At 42.7% G+C, this 20,016-nt stretch overlaps 1 protein-coding gene across 1 annotated transcript in view; it reads right to left on the reverse strand.

The window, feature by feature from the left end:
* The window catches only part of LOC109198185 (low affinity immunoglobulin gamma Fc region receptor II-b), a 997,390-nt gene that overhangs the window by 335,248 nt on the left and 642,126 nt on the right, over positions 1-20,016 (reverse strand). The gene's annotated exons all lie outside the window — the stretch shown is intronic.

Consider the following 20,016-nt stretch of genomic DNA (forward strand, 5'->3'; position numbering starts at 1 on the left):
ATTTATGTGCATGTGCTCAGAGCCCTGGTGCTCTGTCCTCAGCTCTTACTGGGGTGGCCAACCTCTGACAGGATCGGCTGCCAGTATGTTTTTAGGCGCTCTTTCTTTTTGGCTCCTTGTTGCTTCTGGTGGCGTGGACACATGGTTGATTTTGTGTCTCCTGGATCTTTCTCTGTTTGCCTCTGGCTCCTGGGGTGCATTGTCGTGGTTTTGCACCCTCACGATCACATATGTTTTATCTCTCTCTCTCTCTCTCTCTCTCTCTCTCTCTCTCACACACACACACACACACACACACACACACACACACACACACATTATATATATATCATATTTACATTTAATATATATATATATATATATATATATTAAATGAAAAGACTCAGTGTGTTTTCCTTCTTTATTTTTGCACCATAAGTCAGTGGGAATAAAAAAGGCAAAAGAAAAAAACTCATCTGTCAGGAAAACTGTTAAGAAGTAGGAGCCCGTAATTCATGAGCTTTTCTTTACTTTTTACAGTATAAAGGTATTCCTTATGGCGGTACAGTATGCGACTAACGGGTTATGGTAAGGATGAAGTCACTTTATGCAGCAAATAACATTTTTCATTTAAAGCAGAAGAACACTAAAGTCAGATGGAGTCAGAGCTGGAAACTCCTCCTGTTTTATTTCATTCTTGAAAGCAGAGTCGCTTTTTATTTTTATTGAGATATTTTAATGAATTCACAGCACAGCCACTCTCTCTCTCCGCTGTTGTGAGTGAATGGCGCTCACCCAACAGTCTCTCTGTCTCTCGCTTTCTCTCATCTATATGACAATAATCATTCAAATAAATACTGACATATCATTTATCTATTTATTTATATATCTATATAACATTTATTTGACTACACTTTGGATTCCAGTATTTAAGTGACTCAGTGATCTATATTGGTCTTTACAGTCCACAGAAAACAAATAATGAGAGATAAGGTATTGTTTTCTTTTTTACATGCAAATGTAATAAACAGGAACAGAAATGTTAGTAACAAAAACAGAATTCAGGAATGCTTCAGTTCATTGAGGCTTGTGCACATGCACGGCTCTGTTAAGGTCCCACAACAATGTTTCAACTGTGGCCAATGTTTAGCTGTCAGACAGATGACCTCACATTTGACTCTGCAATACTTAAACCCTCATACTTCTTTTATACATGTGCTTACACTTAGAAGGTGTACCCTCCGACAGACCTCAGTACCTGTGTGGAGGAGGAAGCAATGTTCACATTATCAGAGTGTTGTCTCCAGTGTATTTAAATATGTGGTCTCAGATAATAATATATGTTATGTATTGTCACTTGGAATGTTTTTCATTGTCTTAAGATTTTTTTTAAACATCTCAACGCTTTTCCACCATTTTCTGTTTCTTTGTGAATCATGTTTGGTTTTTCATTTTCCTGTAGGATCACCTCAACAGTGAGGAATGTTTTGGAGAAATTACTTTATAAAAGAAAAGTGTGGGAGTCACACTACTGAAAACTTTTCACATACTGCTGAAACACTACAGAAAACAAGCTGTTTCAGGTGAACAGGATAGATCATGAAAAAAATAGCATTTTCAAAATTTCAAAATCAGCCACATTACTTAGTCTCGAGACCATCAGAGTGCTGTCAAATTCAACAGTTTTTGGACAGCAACCTTTTGCAAGTACAAGTGTGGATGCACTGAATGGTCATTAAATAACTCTCTTTCCCTCATGAAACATAGCAGCTTGGACACACCAGTGGTGTCTACAGACAGGATACAATGTGCACCAAATTATCAAGCTCTGCAGTGCTGAGCCTGGACATCAGTGGCCAGAAGAAAAAGGTAGATACAAACAGAGTTTATAGGAAGTATAAAGTAGGTATTTTCCCCACACACTTACATATCATAATACTTGACTTTAATAGTCTTATATTTAGGACTATACCAGATTCACTAAACAGGGGAAAACAATGTGGTTACAATTTCCAAACAGATCTACTAGATGTAGTTAACTTTACAGGTGCGCTCTTTTCTAAACCCAGGTGCAGTAAGTTTATTTTAGTATCAAGCCTTAGTAAATCGGTTGATGGACGTGATTTAAATTACCCCACCGCCTCTCCATATTTTGTACACTGAGAAATGAACTCTGTGCCAGTACAAGCTAGGTTTTGAGTTTATAACCCTATAACATGTGCATTTCTCAAAGTGTTAGTAACTCTAACCCCGATGTACTTTAATACCTTACTGTGAAATATGTCCATAAAGACAAAGTTTCCAATAAGACCTATGGCTAATGGCTGTGGCAACATGCAGGTGTCTCCAAAGCTCTAAAGGGTCAGGAGCTGAATAGGATGCTATTCTTAAATGTATTTTTAAACCAAATCCTCCTTGTGAGGCCATAAAGGACACTTTTAGTTAGTTCCTGTTTGTATTATTTGATATTGGTAAAAACAAACAAACAAAAGATTATCATTTGGGAGAAAAAAATTTTGGCTTATAGAAATATTATATATATTGATTACAGGGCTCTAGAGTGTGACCAAATTTTTCAATGGTGCGACTAAAAAAAATCTTAGGTCGCACCGGTGTGACCAACTGTTCGTGTAAAAATAAATAAATAAAAAGACTCCGCAACTCTGAAAGTCTCTGTGTGGTCATCAACAGACACACATTATGCCCCTATCGTGGTCTAAACCAATCAAAGATAGTCAGGGGCGGGACCTCTCTAATTGACCGTGGTCCAGTTGAAAGTGCAGGTGGATAGAGGGAGTTGAGTAGCTTGAATAAAGCGATATCGATTCGTTAAATCCTGAATCGACTTTTAAATCTAAATGTATTTTGCCAGAAACGCCAGAATCTCAGGTTAAAGCTCACAAAACAATTTCAACAACCACCAAACAGCAAATGAGAGCAGGTACACGGATTCCACACAAAGAAGTAAACACAGAGCGGACCCGATGCATCAGAATCAGCTTTGTCTTTCTCGGCTTTCTCACCCGACGGCCGGTACACGGACACGCCGTTGGGGCTGAAAGCCGACAGCTCACTGATTCTGATGCGTCGGGTCCGCGCTGTCTTTACCTCTTTTTTGCGCTAGATTCTGAGCTGCAGGTTTTGTCTCTCTCCAACCAAAATTTACCGAGCCAGCAGCAAAAGAAGCAGCAAACTACGCTTCACAGTTACTTTGACACAAAGGCATCTGCTGTGATGCTCACACCTCTGATAAAGTCTCACAAGTGTCAGTACTGATAAATGATCAGAATTATAATATTTCTGACTATCTGAGGCAAAATTGAATCAAATCGAAACCTTGTGAATCGGAATCGAATGGATTATAGAAATCAGTGATGATACCCAGCCCTAGTGAGCAGCCTAGGCCTGACAGAAGTGGATGTAGCTGTGGGTAATAAGAAAAGATGAAAAGAACGATTGAAAACTTTTTTGTTAAGTTAAGGCCTGATCCATCTGAAATTCATAGCCAGTGCTCTGACATGGAGCCATCAATCTTTGAACTCTGAAAAAGCACAGTGTATCCAGAAAACATATTATATGTCGTGATAAATGCACTGCCCAAGTGTTCTCTCTCCTCACTGTCTTTCAGCAGTAGGCAGCAGCAAACAGGTCGTCAGAGAAGGCTGATGTGATGATTAAGTTTAACACGGTCTACAATATTACCAAAGAGTGCCAAAGCACCCTAAGCACAATCACAAGATTGTTAGTTAATCATTTACAAATCAATATTGTGCCTCTAGAGTGCTCTCTACTGCCATACTCCATTGAGGTCAATTCAGTGTTCAGTTAGTGCAACTGCAAGTAAATTTCCTCTGAATCAAAGATGGCAGACAAACTGCCACCCCTGCCGACCACTGCTGGCATATCCTGTCAATCCTTCAATGCCTTTTAGCATTGAAGGTCAAAAAAATATGATGATATGCAGTAACATCTAGGGAAGGGTATTATCTGTTTGGAATAAGAAATTGTTATGTCTAATATGTAGAAAACTACAATTAACCATGATGTCCAATGAAGTGGACATCATGCATTACCCATTATATTTTTTTAACATAAGTCATAAATTGCTTCACTGTTTCTTGGGACTGTTTTGGTTATAAGTAAGCGTATAATTATTACATTTATAAGCTACTCATTTAAAATATATATTTTTGTGCAGATCAGCTGTAGTTTGAGTTACTATAATAATTATTTTATATTTTGTAGACTTCAAATACAGCAATGAATAAGGCAGCGTACAGAATAGTCCAGGAAATTCCATCCAGCTCCAGTGATGATGATTTCATTGATGAGTGCAGTGATGATGAGTGGCTGCCAGAGAAGAACAGAGACATAGGAGCTACGGATGATGAAGACACAGTCAGGATACAGAAAGTGAGAATGATGAGGGACAGGAAGAAGAGTAAGGTCAGCATGATCAGGGAGCTGTGGGAGATGGGCGCATGGCACCTGACCATACTCAAGCCCACAAAAATATTTGGAAAGTCCAAGACAATGACTTTGATGGAGACTTGCCTCCTTTTCTAGGAGAGTGGAAATTGAATGTGGAGGGGAAGGATCCCATAGATTTCTTCATACATCTGTTTCCAGCAGATCTAATTGATAATATAACATACAACACCAACTTGTATGCTCTACAAAAAGGGAAAGAAAATCTGTCAGTAACAGGAAAAGAGATGCAGGTTTTTTTAGGGATCAACCTGATCATGGGGTACATTTGGTATCCTAGGGCACGAATGTACTGGTCTAGTGAGGACGGTCTTCGTCTTGGAATAATTGCAAATGCCATGTCTGTAAACAGATATGAGCAAATCCGGAGATGCCTGCACTTTGTGGATAACTTGACTTACCAGCCAGCAAACACAGACAGGCTCTTCAAAATAAGACCAATCCTATGTGCTCTTCAGGAGACATTCAAGGCAGCAGCAGACCCTGAGGAATTTCAGTCAGTTGATGAGCAGATAATTCCTTTCAAAGGCCTACTGTCCATCAAGCAATACATACCAAAAAAGCCCAAACCCTGGGGAGTGAAGGTATGGGTGAGAGCAGGAACCTCAGGCTATATGAATAGATTTGAAGTGTACCAAGGCTCTGCAAGTAGTGGTCGCATCAGTGAATTGGGAATGGCTGGAGATGTGGTGATGCATCTTTGTGATGACATAAAACACAAAAATCACAAGGTGTTTTTTGATAACTTCTTCTGCAGCATTCCACCCATCGAGGCCTTGAAAGACCAAGGGATCTATGGCACAGGCACATACAGAGCAAACAGGCTGAAGGGAGCAGATCACAAACTCAAGAGTGAAAAACAACTGAAAGAACTGGGCAGATGAGCTTGTTCTGTTGTCAGCAATAATACAAACATCACTGTCATATGTTGGCTCGACAGTTCTGTCATCCACATGGTCTCGTCCTGTGCTGGCCAATCCCCTGAAGATGTTGCCAACAGGACTGTTGATTGGTTTTGTTATTTACACCTAAACATTGGGGCTATATGAGTTGAAAGTTCCAAAATATTGCTGAGATGTTTTTCAAAGCATACAAGCGAACAAGTGTTTGTATATTTACAATAGAACACAAGGTAATTCATTTTTACAGTAAGTTCACAGTATTTCATGCTGAGTGCTCGGGTGCATGTAGTCCACTGGATTGGACAAGTCTATAACTTTATTAAAAAAAACATTTTTGGAAAAAAGGAGTTGAACATTTTTTTCATGACCTGAGAAGAATAAAAACACTTAAGAAAAAAATGTTGACCAAGGCTTTCATAATTCATGCATCAGAGGGCTAGAGCCCTGTGATTTAAAACAAATGACTGAGAATAAACAGGATGGAGATTTATTTTGATCTGATAAAATAAATTATATTATCTGTTGAGATCAATTATAGTTACTTGCTTTTGATACATAATTTTGGTCTTTCGAGTGATTCAGATGCAGACAAAGATCTTTCCACATCAGCTCCAAATCAGCATTAAGCAGATGTACAACTGCTAAGCACAGTGACGATGATGAGCACCCAAGCCACAACCAGGATTACTACAAGGTTTAGCAGTCAAGTTAAAGGTGACGACCCTGGCATTAGCAGTGATGAAGAAGATGGTACTGAAACCAACTGTGTTGACAGGAGTGCCGGTAAAAGACGAAGAGCAAAACAAGAAAGTGATGGGAGTACCATCTGTGATGAAGGCTACATATATCCCTGTCATGAGTGTTAATGATTACGATTATTCTGCACATTTAACTCTCGTGGCATCTCTTTATGGAGATTCTTCAGATGAGGATTTAAATGAAGCTATAATTGCCAGCTTGGAGAGTCACATTTGAGTAGCAAACCAACAGAATTTGAGCTTGAGAGGGGCAGTCATAGCTTTCCAGAATTGTCAAATTAATAGAAATACTTCTGGGTATAAATCTCTATGATCAGTATGACACATACATATTGTATTAAGTGGTTTTCTAAGACCAGTTTCTCAAATTGTGTCTGTGTGGCTGATAAGTTTTATTTTCTGTTTTTAAAGCAGAAAAAGTCTCAGTCCAAGAGATACTAGTGGAACTGTCAAGAAAATTAGCACAAACAGATTATAGAATTTAATAAGAACACAAAGCTCCCCCCCCCCCCCCCCCCTTTCTTAAATCTAGAAGCAACATGAAAATAGATTGCAGCAGGATCCACTGACATATTATGCCCCAGCAAAGATTTTTATAGCCAGTGTAGATGTTACACTAGCTACCAAAGCCCGCAGGCTCGTTATTAACAGCAGAGGTGAGGCAGATCAGTTTTACAAATCAAAATTTATTAAGAAAAACTACTAAAACCATAGAACTCTAAAGTTAGAGAAGTTCTTAAGGTAGCAGGACTGAGACAAGATGGTTAATTAAAACACTTTATTAACAAACAATGATTAAAACGACAAGGCTCGCTGCCACGGTGTTACCCTAGTAAAATAACAACTCGATAAAATAACTAAACAAAATGGTGGAGACCGGCCACTCGAGGAGGCAACCTACAGAGAGGAGTGCCCAAGGGTGCCACCAATTACTCACCCGTGTAGTTCCACTGCAAACCTCACTGTCACTCACACTGAAATCTAAATGGTGTAATCTACCTATGCCCGGTGTGTACACTCTCATGCATCGTGGAGGGGATTCCACCTCACGTGCCTGTCAGTTTTAGTTTTTAGAGTGTGTGTGTTATGCTAAACAACAGTAACAAGTCTATATCATATTATTATTCAATATCATCTTCATAAACACTAAAAAGTGAGTGTGTCTGATACTTGAACAGCAGAGGAGCAACAGTGGATTCATAAAATGCTTTTTGGCTTTGCTGCTGCAGCTCTCCTCAGTGACCTGTAAGACAAACACGTTCTCACTTCTTTTTTTTTTTTCTTTTTTTTTTTTTTTTTGTCTGTCCCATTTGGTTCTTTAGCCGTCAGAATTGTTGTCTGAAGACCAACAAGGATACCAAATGGATTTATTTTGCCAAATGGATCATCATGGCATTGCCGTATTGGTCCATTTGATCAAACTTAGTTATTTTTATTTATTTTATTTTCAGTTGTTACAGATGGGACAGACATGACTGGGGGATAGGAAAGGGAGAAAGAAAGAGAGGAAGGAAAAGAAAAACAGAAGGGAAAAGGGACAGTGAGAAAGGGCACTTACAAAGACAAAGAGAGAGAAAAAAAAAAAAAAATCTCCTGGATCACCTGTTGAGAGAAAAGGAGAAGACAAGCAAAAAAAAAAAAAACAAAGCAACATACTAAACACAACACCATCACGTTAATCTAGCTAAGTGTGAACAGCAGTAAATACTAAATATTGAAAGTTGTTGTGCAGCACGCAGGACAGACAGCGCACAATGTGCTTTGAAGTAGCAGCTACGAAAGGTGTAGTTTGTCTACGAACAGTGAACACCCGTGTGCACACCTGTGTGGATCAACGCGCTTGTATACAAAAGGTTTCCCCATGTAACGGTCTGCTAGAGGGTGTGGAGGCCCATAGCCCCGTCCCCCAGGGCATGAAGTAGGCATGGAGGAGATCCAGGCTCCAGACATCCAGAGGCCCCAGAGTGCGAGAGCCCAAGGAGTACCACCGGAGGGGCATCCGTGCCACCTTCCTGGGAAGGGCTGAGGAGATCCCCAGACGAGGGGGTCACCCAGTAGCCACGGAGCAGAAGCCAGAGGGGGCTGCAGCGGCGTGCCCGCCGGCTCTGCCGGCAGCCAGCTGTGCCAGAGTGAACCGAGTTGCAGGCCCCGAGGCCGGAGGCCCGAGGGCCCCCTTTGCTCCGGAAGAGGCCTGACCGAGCGACAGGCACCAGGCCCCGCCAATTAGCCACCGGGAGTGAGCTGGTGCATACCTGAGCGCCCAGCCCCGGACACCAAGAACCACCAATGCACCAACCCCTGAGGGCATCAGTTACCAGCAGGGAGTGTGGTGAGGGGAGATAGGCCTCCACACTTGGAGGGCCTGGGAGTACCCAGGGAGGTGGAGTCTAAGACCCGACCTGACATATAGACACAGACAAACAGGCACACACAGACATAAACATGCTTTCCCACCCTCATGCACACATATACAAACACTCAGCACTCACCCAACGTAGGGACAGACATACATAGACATGTACACACAATCATACTCCCCAAACATACTCTATGCCCCGGGTCCAGGTACCCTCGCCCCCAGAGGGGGAAACGGCACCCAGACCCAAGATATGTGACCCTTTCCCCCGGGGTGGAGGCAAGCAGACCGCCCCAGGCTCCGCAGCAGCAGGGAGGCCAATCGGACGGCCAACACCTCCTCCCAGCCCCCCCGCCCCGATGGCTAGTAGAGAACGGGGGTGTGTGAAGACCCCATACACGTTCTCACTTCTAACTCGTCATATGTGCGACGCTTGGTCAGGGTCCCTCTACTTCACTCATCAATGCACCAGGTACCCTCCTCGCGTCAAAAATTAACGTGCAGGGTATTGAATTGAATGTGTTTGGTATTGAATACTACAGAGCTCCCTAAAAGTTACACATGACTGCACTCCTGTTGCACCAGAGCAACACCTTTGTGAAGTTTACAGACGACACCACCGTGGTGGGTCTCATCTCCAGGGGGGACGAGTCTGCTTACAGAGACGAGGTGGAGCAGCTGTCGTCATGGTGTAAGGCCAATAACCTCCTCCTCAACACTTCAAACACCAAAGAACTCATAATAGACTTCAGAAGGAAAAAGACAGAGGTCCCACCACTAATCATTAACGGGGACTGTGTGGAGAGGGTGGCAAACTTTCACTTCCTGGGAGTCAACATGGAAGAGAACCTTTCCTGGAGCGTGAACATCTCTGAGCTGCTGAAAAAGGCCCAACAGAGACTGTACTTCCTGAGAATTCTCAGGAGGAATAATATCACACAAAGATTGCTGGTGTCCTTCTACAGAGCCACCATTGAGTGTGTACTAACCTATTGCATATGCATCTGGTACACTAGATGCACAGTGGCTCAGAGGAAAGCACTCCGAGGGGTCATTAACACCGCCCAAAGGATCCCCTCTTTGACTCTGATTAGTGTTTAGTCCTATTTGTCATGGTCCCTCTGCTCTCGTCAGTCTAACCTGCCATTTTCGCCTTATTCTCTTCACGAAGCTCTCCCGCTCCCTCTACTATCTGTGCGCGTATGTGTGTGTGTGTGTGTGTCTGTCTGTTCTGGTGTTTGCATCTTTGTGCAGTTTTGGGACTGTGAGGAGGGTTTCCACCTCTGGGTTTCAGAGTGCAGAGCTTCAGTTGATGCTGGATCATTGCAGGACAAACAGTCAGTGTCACTCTGCCTTTTTGTGTGTGAAAATTATTTACCTGTTTTCTCCTTTATGTCCAGGAATCTTGGGGAGTGGACTTGCAGAGCTCAGGGACTTTTTGTAAAGCTGTGGAAGGAGTTCTTTTGTATTTGGAGAATCAGACCGGGAGCTGGGGATTACACTGCTGTGGATGTCACTTTTTTAACTGTTTTTTTTCCCCACCATTTTCACTTATAAATAAACTCCCTGTTTCTGCTAAGAAAGTCCTGCTATTGAGTCCTGCTTTCCTGCTCAGTGGCAAAATCTGAAACTGTTGGCTTAAAGTAGTTTGTTCATTCTCCTGACATGAACAAGGCATTTTCATCCAGATAACTGCCACTCACTGGGGATTTTCTCCCTTTTGGTCTCTTCTCTGTAAACCCTCGAGATGGTTGTGTGGAAGAAAATCCCAACAGATTCTCAAATAACTCAGACCAGCCTGTCTGACATCAACAACCATGTTACATTCAATCACCTTTATTCCTGATGCTCAGTTTGAAGATGAATAATATAGCAGACCAGTCACTAATAAAATGAGTCATTGAAATGTGGCCAAACCTGAACATTAGGCTTAAAACGTTTCTTTTTGAGAAAGTTTATAGTTAGGACTGGATTAGGTGACCCTGAATCCCTCACACTGCAGTAGCTCTAGTTCTAATCTGGGGGATTCCCACGATGTGTTTATACACCAGGTAAAGAGTAACATTGCATATTTCATGCAATAAAGTTTCAAATGAATGATCAAACTGTCATCATGATATCTCCTAAATAACTAACAGTCTGCACAAAAGCCTCTTTTGGCATCAAAAAGCTGCTTTCCAGGTTCACCAAAGAGGCAAAGGGTCAGTTTTGTGACTTAAAGCTGCGGGCCAAATTAGCACAATGATGCATTTATAAAAATGAAAGTGTGCTAACAGTGCACTAATTTAAAAAGATGCAGTCATTTCATTTCAATAATTACCTGCCACATTAACAGAACAAATTAACAGCTGAGAAATGAGCCCAGCCAGAGTTTGTAATTGCAGAGAAATACTCCATTTATTTTGGGAATTTCATTTTCGAGCAGGAAGCTCAGAAAACCCCTGGAGGCCTAACAGGTTAGAACAGTGATGTGTTGAAATTGAAGTCTGAAGTCTAAATTTTCAGCTGGAACGTCCCCTCAAGCCAAATGTCTAAATTTGAAAAAGTGGATTTAAACATCTTGTTAAATTTAAAGATGTGAGTCAAGGGGCTTTAAACCCCCCAGTTACAGCTATATGTCCAACAGACAGGGATTTTTCTGCTTCTGTAACAGACTGTCCTAAATGACAGATTCTGAAGGTAAAATCTTTATCCTTTATCATCACAGGTCTAGGGAACAGAACTCAGAAGAACAAATATGTTTTTCTGTGTGCTCATTTTCCAGTTTTGTTTGATATTATACAGCACGCTGATAAAAACCAAAGTTGTGCATCAATGTGCACCTCCAGCCTCTCTCATCAAGTCAGGCAGCGTGAAGCAGGTAATGTTAGACAGGTTCATTGGATGAAAAGGAATGTGAGAGAGAAAAAACAGAAATTACGAAATCAGATTGGGTCAGTTTGAAGTAGCTGTAGCTCCTGATAAGTTTCACTGAATATGTGTGAGTTGGTTTTTGTATTGTTTCTTGATGCATCAGTGAAAAACATGTAAATACTACAACACTGATTAATTAAATTAACTACAGTTCAAATATATATGTATTATTATTCCTTATCATAGATTAATTTGTGTTTATGTATTTTCTCAAACAAGTAAAAAATAAAGTTTGGTTCCAGAGGAGATCTGTAGAGTTAGACCAGGATCTCTGAGTTTAGGGTTTCACTACAGTTAAATTCAATATCTTCATAAATTCATAAAAGTTACACAGTAAATGTTGGGAAATAATACCAAAACCTATATATTATATTATAAGATACTACGAAACAACAACAACAAACAAAGTAAAACTCCTGTGCCGTGGTGTTTGAATGTGTGTGTTACGCTTCTGGGTCCGTTGGACCCAGTATTTTGAGTTTATTATGTTTTTGTTTAATTTTGCATCAGGGATTGTTTTCTTGTTCTCTTGTTGTGTTGATGATGATGATGATGTTGTTTCCAGTATAGTTTAGTTTGTCTCCGTTTGCCATGTTTTCCCTGTGCCGTGCATTTCAATAAACCACCTTCTCACCTTTACAAAGTGCCTGCATTTGGATCCTTCCTTACCTTTTCCACACGGCTCTTCTCACTCGCCGTGACAATACGGACCAGCCAGCTATGGATCCAGCGGCATTCAGTCCACCCAGAGAGCTTCAGGAGGCCGTTATCAACTCTGCTTCTACATTAATCAACCAGTGGTTAGAGCATGAGGGAGAAGTGTCTCTTTACACTGTGGAAGCCAACCTACACCACCTTATTTCCGGTTATCCCTGGCTTTTGAACTCTCTGCATCCGCTCGTTCAGAACTTCGTTCTCCACGAGCTTCACCTACACCCCCCCGCCGCTACCGCTTGCCTGCTCGCTTCAACGGAGGACGTGTCGTCCGAACCGCCGGACAAGGGATTACCCGGCCCGTCGGAGCCGTCTCCAAGAAAGAAGCGACGTTCGCGCCGTCGGCGGGGCACCCCACAGCCGGCTGTCAGGACAGGTAAGCAGTCGGCTGTGGTGAGTGAAAGGGACACTGTTTCTGCTGCATCAGACTCTGTGACTGTGTTTTCTGGAGCTATCTTTTGTGTGTCTTCTGTAGATGACAATAATTTTTCCGTCTCACCCATGGCCACTGCCCCAAAGACTGCCTTGCCTGAGCCTACATTTTGTGTTAATAATAATAATAATAATAATAATACATTTTATTTGAGGGCGCCTTTCAGAAACCCAAGGTCACCTTACAAAAAACACAATTAATAAAAGGAACAGTAGTCATAATATACATAAAATAAGTTAAAATTACAAAACAGAGCATGACAACAGATAAAATCAGCATTAAAGCGAATAAGCCAGTTTAAACAGCTGTGTCTTAAATACGGAGAGGGAGTCAATATTTCTTAGTGCAGGGGGAAGAGAGTTCCAGAGCCGGGGAGCAGAGCGACTGAAAGCTCTGTTTCCCATAGTAATAAGGTGTGAGGACGGAACAGTACGATGAATAGCAGATGATGATCTGAGAGGGCAGGAAACAGTGGTGATGTGGAGCAGGTCACACAAATATGAAGGAGCAGATTTATGGATACACTTGTATGTAAGAAGTAAGATTTTAAAATTTATCCTGGCTTCTATGGGCAACCAGTGAAGCTGCTGTAGAACTGGGGTAATATGAGCACTTAACGGAGTACGGGTTATGACCCGAGCTGCAGAATTTTGAAGAAGTTGGAGTTTATGAAGGGACCTTTTAGGGAGACCAAATAGGAGGGAATTACAGTAATCAATACGGGATGTAATAAGACTATGAACAAGGATGGCAGCAGCATGAGGGGTAAGGAAGGGACGGAGTTGGTTAATATTACGTAAATGGAAGTAAGCAGACCGGCTTATGTAATTAATGTGAGACTGGAATGAAAGAGTATACTGACTGTGACTGTGTTCATGCTGTTGTTTCCAAGCCTGGAGTACCTGAGTCTAGCACTATGAACGTAGGGAATTTAAGTGTCAGGGAAGTTTTTTCGTCTCCATCAGTTCATTCAGGGGAAGCTGTAAACCGCACTGAAACAGTTTTTCCTGACCATATTCCCCCATCCACACCTTCACCACAATTCAATGTGGGGTCTGTAACACAGCAGTACAGTTAGCAGTTCAGTCAGCAGCCCAGCTGCCCGCAGTTCAGTCAGCAGCCCAGCTGCCCGCAGTTCTGTTGGCCTCTCCACCACCTATTACGCCTTCACTACAGTCGTCTCCGCTACCTGTAGGTCAGCTGCCACTTGTTCATCTGTCTGCTCACTCACCCATTCAGCCACCGTCCTCACTGTCTCATTCTAAGCAGGGAACACACTTCACCACAACATCTGCTGGTTCTCTTAAGCTGGTCATCTCAGAGACAGTTGCTCCCTCTAGGGCCTCCCCAGAGGCTGGGTGTCGCTCACCAGCCAACTCTGGACCCCTAGAGGTCAAGACGCCAGCGCCAGCAGCTCACCCGGAGGACTCACCAGAACAGTCTCGGCTCTCAGCACCCCCTGAGAGTTCAAGTGAGTTCACTTGTCCGCCTCCGTCCTCTGCTGAGTGTATTGGGGAACACTTTCAGCCCTCTGAGGACTGCATCCCACTGTTGCTGCCTGAGTCTAGCCACTGTGCTGCTCAGTCCCAGCCAGTGTCCACACTGGAAGAGGTCTGCGTACCTGCTGCTTCAGTGTCTGTTTCCACTGGAGGGCCTGAGGAGCCCGTCCAGTCTCAAGCCACGTTAGCTGGGGGTTCAGGTGAACCCAGCCAGCATCCTGCCTCGTCGGCTGGAGGGCCTAAGGAGCCCAGCCAGCTTCAAGTGTCGTCTGCTGGGGTTCAGGAGAACCCAGACAGCATCCTGCCTCGTCGGCTGGAGGGCCCGAGTCGCCCGTCCAGCCTCAAGTGTCGTCAGCTGGAGGGCCAGAGTCGCCCGTCCAGCCTCAAGTGTCGTCAGCTGGAGGGCCAGAGTCACCCGTCCAGCCTCAAGTGTCGTCAGCTGGAGGTCCCAAGGAGCCCGTCCAGCCTCAAGTGTCGTCAGCTGGAGGTTCCAAGGAGCCCGTCCAGCCTCATGCCTTGTCTGCTGGGGGTCCTGGAGGACCCAGCCAGCACATCCTCATGTCACCTGACGGTCCGGGGAAGTCTGTTCAGCCGTCACCTGCTGAACTATTCCCCGCGACTTCAGCATCATCTCCTGCAGCATCCATATCACCGCCCGCATCCGTCCCGCTGCCGTCGTCAGGTTCCGCAGCCGTCCCGCTGCCGTTGTCAGGTTCCGCAGCCGTCCCGCTGCCGCCTGGTCCGGCCTCCGTGTCTTCATCCCCGCCTGGTCCGGCCTCCGTGTCGTCATCCCCGCCTGGTCCGGCCTCCGTGTCATCATCCCCGCCTGGTCCGGCCTCCGTGTCGTCATCCCCGCCTGGTCCTACCTCGTCCACGTCTGGTCCTGCCTCGTCTGGTCCTGCGGTTGCCACACCGCCATGGGACCCAGCTCGTCCTGTTCCGCCTCGCCTCTGCCAGCCGCTTTCCAGGCCTCTAAGTTGGCATCATGGCTGTCGCGGACGGCCTCTGGACAGAGTTCATCACCACCGCTGGCATCGCGGCCGGCCTCCGGACCTGCACAGTGGCCGCCACTGCCTTCCAAGTGGACGGGCGACTGATGGGTTTTGCCTGCACCGCCGTCGTTGCCGTGTGCACGGTCGGCCCCCAGAACTGTTTGCCCGTTGCCACCATTGCCGTGTGCATGGCCGGCCCCCTGACCTGTTTTGGCTCCTTTATGGCCGACCTCCGGGTCGACCCCCTGAACTGTTCGTGGACTCTTATTGAGCTTTAGTTTGGTTTCGTTTTTTTGATGTGTTTTCCTGTGTTCTTGAACTGTTTTCTTGTGTTTTTTGGTCTGTTTGGACGCTCTTGCTCCTTGTTTTTTTTTGTTTGGTTTCAGTTTTTCTCACTGCTGTTGGTATAGGACACAGCCAAAGTTTGATACAAAAGCTCAACAATGAATACAAAATATCAGCTGAACAAAAAGAACATGGATCTGAAACAGGACACGCCTCTGTGTGCTTTATACTAAAATACAGTGCCAAATCTTTATCATATTATTATTCAATATCTTTAAAACTAAAGACTGAGCATGTCTGATATTTGGGCAGCAGAGGAGCAACAGTGGATTCATAAAATGCTTCTTCTTGGCTTTGCTGCTGCTGCTCTCCTCACTGACCTGTAAGACAAACACACAAAGAACAGAAATGTCCAAGTTTCAGGATGTTCGCCATTTAATAACTTGAAGAATAACTCATCCTGCACAGAAGCATAATTACCAGGAAAGCTTCCTAATGTGACTTCAGAATAAACTGCTGCATCAGCTGCAGGACTTGATTTTCCTGTGAGTGGAAAGAAGATTTTAAGACCAGATAAACATGTTGAACAACATTCACTGGAGGTGATGGCAGACTTTGTTTACCTGCTTTTTTCTTGGCTTTTTCTTTTTTGGGGCGTTTGACCTCAGCATACATCAGACTGTCCTCTAAAAGAGAAGTCAGAGCTCAGGATACATTTGATCAGCAGATATATGACACAAACCCAAAGCACTTGGATGTATATGGACTTAGAGGTGGATTTAAAAAGCTGTGGATCACCCAGTTACCCCTATACAGAAAGTCTGGACTGGCTCTCTGTGTAGAGGGTCCACGTGTCTGATTCCAGGAGGTTTTCCCCAACAGGTAAAACAGAAACTTAATTAAGTCTGTGGTGAGGAGACTCACCACGCTAAGAGTTACAAGTAGGAACCATTGATGAGATAATATGAGTAACACTTCACAAGGATTCCTTCATTGTTACACAAAAAGTTAAATAAAGTCTAAACTTTATATCCTCATCTGTTATGCTGATTAGCTTCATACTTTATTATATTGGAATAGAATTCTGAATGATTAACTATGAGCAAAATCACATATAGGTATAATTACCACTCTGTGTAACACTAACCATAAGGAGGTGGACGTTACAGTAAGTCGTTTATTTCACTCTTAGATGGAGATAAGCCAGAGGATCTGAACCTCGTTTAAAAAGTAAACATTTACAGTTAAGCCCATAATTATTCATACCCCTGGCAAAGTTTGACTTAAAGTTACTTTTATTCAACTAGCAAGTTATTTTTTGACTGGAAATGACACAGGCGTCTCACAAAAGATAATAAGATGATGTACAAGACACATCATTGTGGAAAAAAATATTTCTCAGCTTTTATTTACATTTGAGCAAAAAGTATCATGTCCAGAATTATTCATACCCTTTACAAACTGTCACAGTCTCTGGGAAAATCCAAAGTTCCATACCATTCCAAATAGTCAAAGTTGTTCTAAAGCATCCTAATTACCCTGATTAATTGGAAATAGCTGTTTTACTCAACTCAACAGGTGAAAAACAGCAGCTCTCTGCAGGTGGTCTGTGGACATTCATGGCTAAGACAAAGGAACTCAGTGAGGACCTGGAGCTGTGCATTGTGGCTGCTCACAAGTGAGGAATGGGCTACAAGGCCATATCCAAATGTTTTCAAGTTCCAGTGGCTACAGTGCAAAGTATTATTAAAAAATACAAGATGTTCCACACAGTGGAAAATCTCAGAGGACGTTGTCGGAAGCCAAAAGTGAAACCTGTGCTGGCCAGGAGAATAGTGAGAGAGGTGAAAAAGAATCCAAGGATCACCACCAAGGCCATTCTGGTGAATCTGGGCTCTGCTGGTGGCAATGTCTCAAGGCAGACAGTCCAACAGACACTGTTGGGTTCCACGGATGCAGACCAAGGAAAACGCCACTTCTCCAGGCACTTCTAAGACATGCAAAAGCTCATTTGGCCTTTGCAAATGCTCATCTGGACAAAGAAGAAGGTTTCTGGTCTTCAGTGTTATGGTCAGATGAAACAAAAATTGAATTATTAGGTCACAATGATGTTGCCTTCATTTGGCATAAAAATGGAGAAGCCTTCAACCCAAAGAACACCATCCCCACTGTCAAACATGGTGGTGGGAACCTAATGCTTTGGGGGTGTTTTTTAGCCAATGGACCAGGGAACCTAATCACAGTAAACAGCACCATGAAAAAAGAGCAATACATGAAGATTCTTAACAACAACATCAGGCAGTCTGCAGAGAAACTTGGCCTTGGGAACCAGTGGACATTTTAGCACGACAATGACCCAAAACATACAGCAAACGTGGTGAAGAAATGGTTAGCAGACAACAACATTAACGTTTTGCAGTGGCCTAGCCAGAGTCCTGACTTGAATCCAACTGAGAATCTGTGGAGGGAGCTAAAGATCAGGGTGATGGCAAGAAGACCCTCCAACCTGAAAGATTTGGAGCTCATTGCTAAAGATGAATGGGCAAAAATGCCTGTGGAGACATGCAAAAAGCTGGTCTGCAATTATAGGAAGCGTTTGATTGCTGTAATAGCCAATAAAGGCTTTTCTATTGATTATTGAGAAGGGTATGAATAATTCTGGACATGATACTTTTTGCTAAAATATAAATAAAACCTGAGAAATATTTTTTTCCACAATGATGCCTCTTGTACATCATCTTATTATCTTTGGGGAGACACCTGTGTCATTTCTGCTCAAAAAAGAACTTGCTTGTTGAACAAAAGTAACTTTAAGTCAAAATTTGGCAGGGGTATGAATAATTATGGGCTTAACTGTAAATACATTTAAAGAAATAAAAATTGTTCCCAGTGACACCAAAGGTTATGTGTTTTTATTCGTTTCAGTTTGTGCTTTGTGATCTGTGGTCTGGGGCAGAATCTGTGTGTGACCAGTTTCTGTGTGCACAGACAGCAACATGAACTCTGACCCCTACTCTCTCTGAGAGCAGGAGTGAGGCCCTAAGGAGGTAGTTTAAGATTTTAAAAGACAGCGAGATGTGAGAATCTCTGACTTCACCATGTATGATTAAAATTATCTAATATTGAGTGTATTGTGACTGATAAACACAGAGTGCTGAAGAGAAAAAAGTTTATATGTGAATGAGCTAATAATAAATTCCTGAAGAAAGTATATAAATGTACAATAAAGTGCAATTTGTGGATGACAAAATGTAAATATTGTAATGAATTATTGAACTTTATTAACCTCCTAAGACCCAAACTCGTCCATGACATGCATTTTTGAATTTCTCTTTGATATTTGGGTATATTGGGGCCCGATGAATGTAAAAACAAAGAATTACCAGATTTTTTTTAACCTTATTTTTGTTTTTAAGAAAAATAAGAGCCACATATGAAGATATTCATTTAAAATTTTGATAGAACAGTAGCAGTATCATGTCCTCGTAAGTGGATATCAGGCCCATGTAGGGCAAAACTGAGTATTTTAGTCTAAATAACCCAAAATGTGATGTCCACATATGTGGACGCCAGGTCCTAGGAGGTTAAATGTAGTTTATCTGAATGAAAGATTGCCTCACTGTACTGGGCTGACTGGCTCCACTGAACCAAAGAGACAAAGTTAGACAAAACTCTGAGTGACCCTCGATGTGTATAAGATTCAACTCTGCTGGTGTGTAGTGGTAGTGTGTAGTAGCTAAGCTTGGTGAGGGAACAACTAAACTCCATGTTGACCTATAATTAGCTGCAACATAATGAAATGACACATTTCAGTACAAACACTGAATGAGACTGCTGTGACTGTACCTGCAGCTCCCGTCTTCACCTCAGAGTAAACAGCACTCTGCTCTGGTTTATGATGCTTCCCTGTGAAGATGGTCAGATTAATCCTCATAAGAAAATAACAAAAAGTTTTATAACCATTGATAAAATGTTTCTACATCAGCTTTTTGAAAACTCACTCTTCTTTCCAAGGGTTTTAAGTTCAATAAGAGAGTATGTGACATCTCTGGGGTCATCTGCTCCTGAAATGTGCATATTTAGTTAGAAGATTATAAACCCATCACACAGAACATGAAATTCTATGTTATTTCAGTGCAATTCAGTTTTATTTTTATGCCAAATGACAACAGTCATATCAAGGCACTTTATAGTGGTTATTTTTTTGTTTGGTTTTGGGTTTTTTTTGTCTGTCCTGTTTGGTACTTCAGACAATGATTTTAATTGCTAAAGGTCAAGAAAGATGCCCAATGGATTTATTTTACCAAGTGGATGATCTTGGCTTTGCCCTATTGATCCACTTGACCTTTATCATTCTCATTCATTTATTTATTTATATTATTTTATTTTAAGTTATTACAGATGGGACAGACATGACTTGGGTATAAGGAAGGAAGGAAGGAAGGGAAAGAGGGACAGTAAAGAAATCAACTGGATCTCCTGTTGAAAGAAAAAAAAAGAAAACAAGCAAAAAGAGAGCAACACAATAAACTCATCACTATTGCAGATAAGTGTAAGTATCAGGAAATACTAAATACTGAATGTTATTGTGCAGCACGCAAGACCGACAGCGCACAATGTGCTTTGAGGTGGTGGCCAAGAGAGATATAGTTTGTGTCTGTGAACACCTTTGTACACCTGTGTGTTTGAGCGCACTT

This window comes from Oreochromis niloticus, linkage group LG3, assembly GCF_001858045.2.
Source record: "Oreochromis niloticus isolate F11D_XX linkage group LG3, O_niloticus_UMD_NMBU, whole genome shotgun sequence".
Taxonomy (NCBI): domain Eukaryota; kingdom Metazoa; phylum Chordata; class Actinopteri; order Cichliformes; family Cichlidae; genus Oreochromis; species Oreochromis niloticus.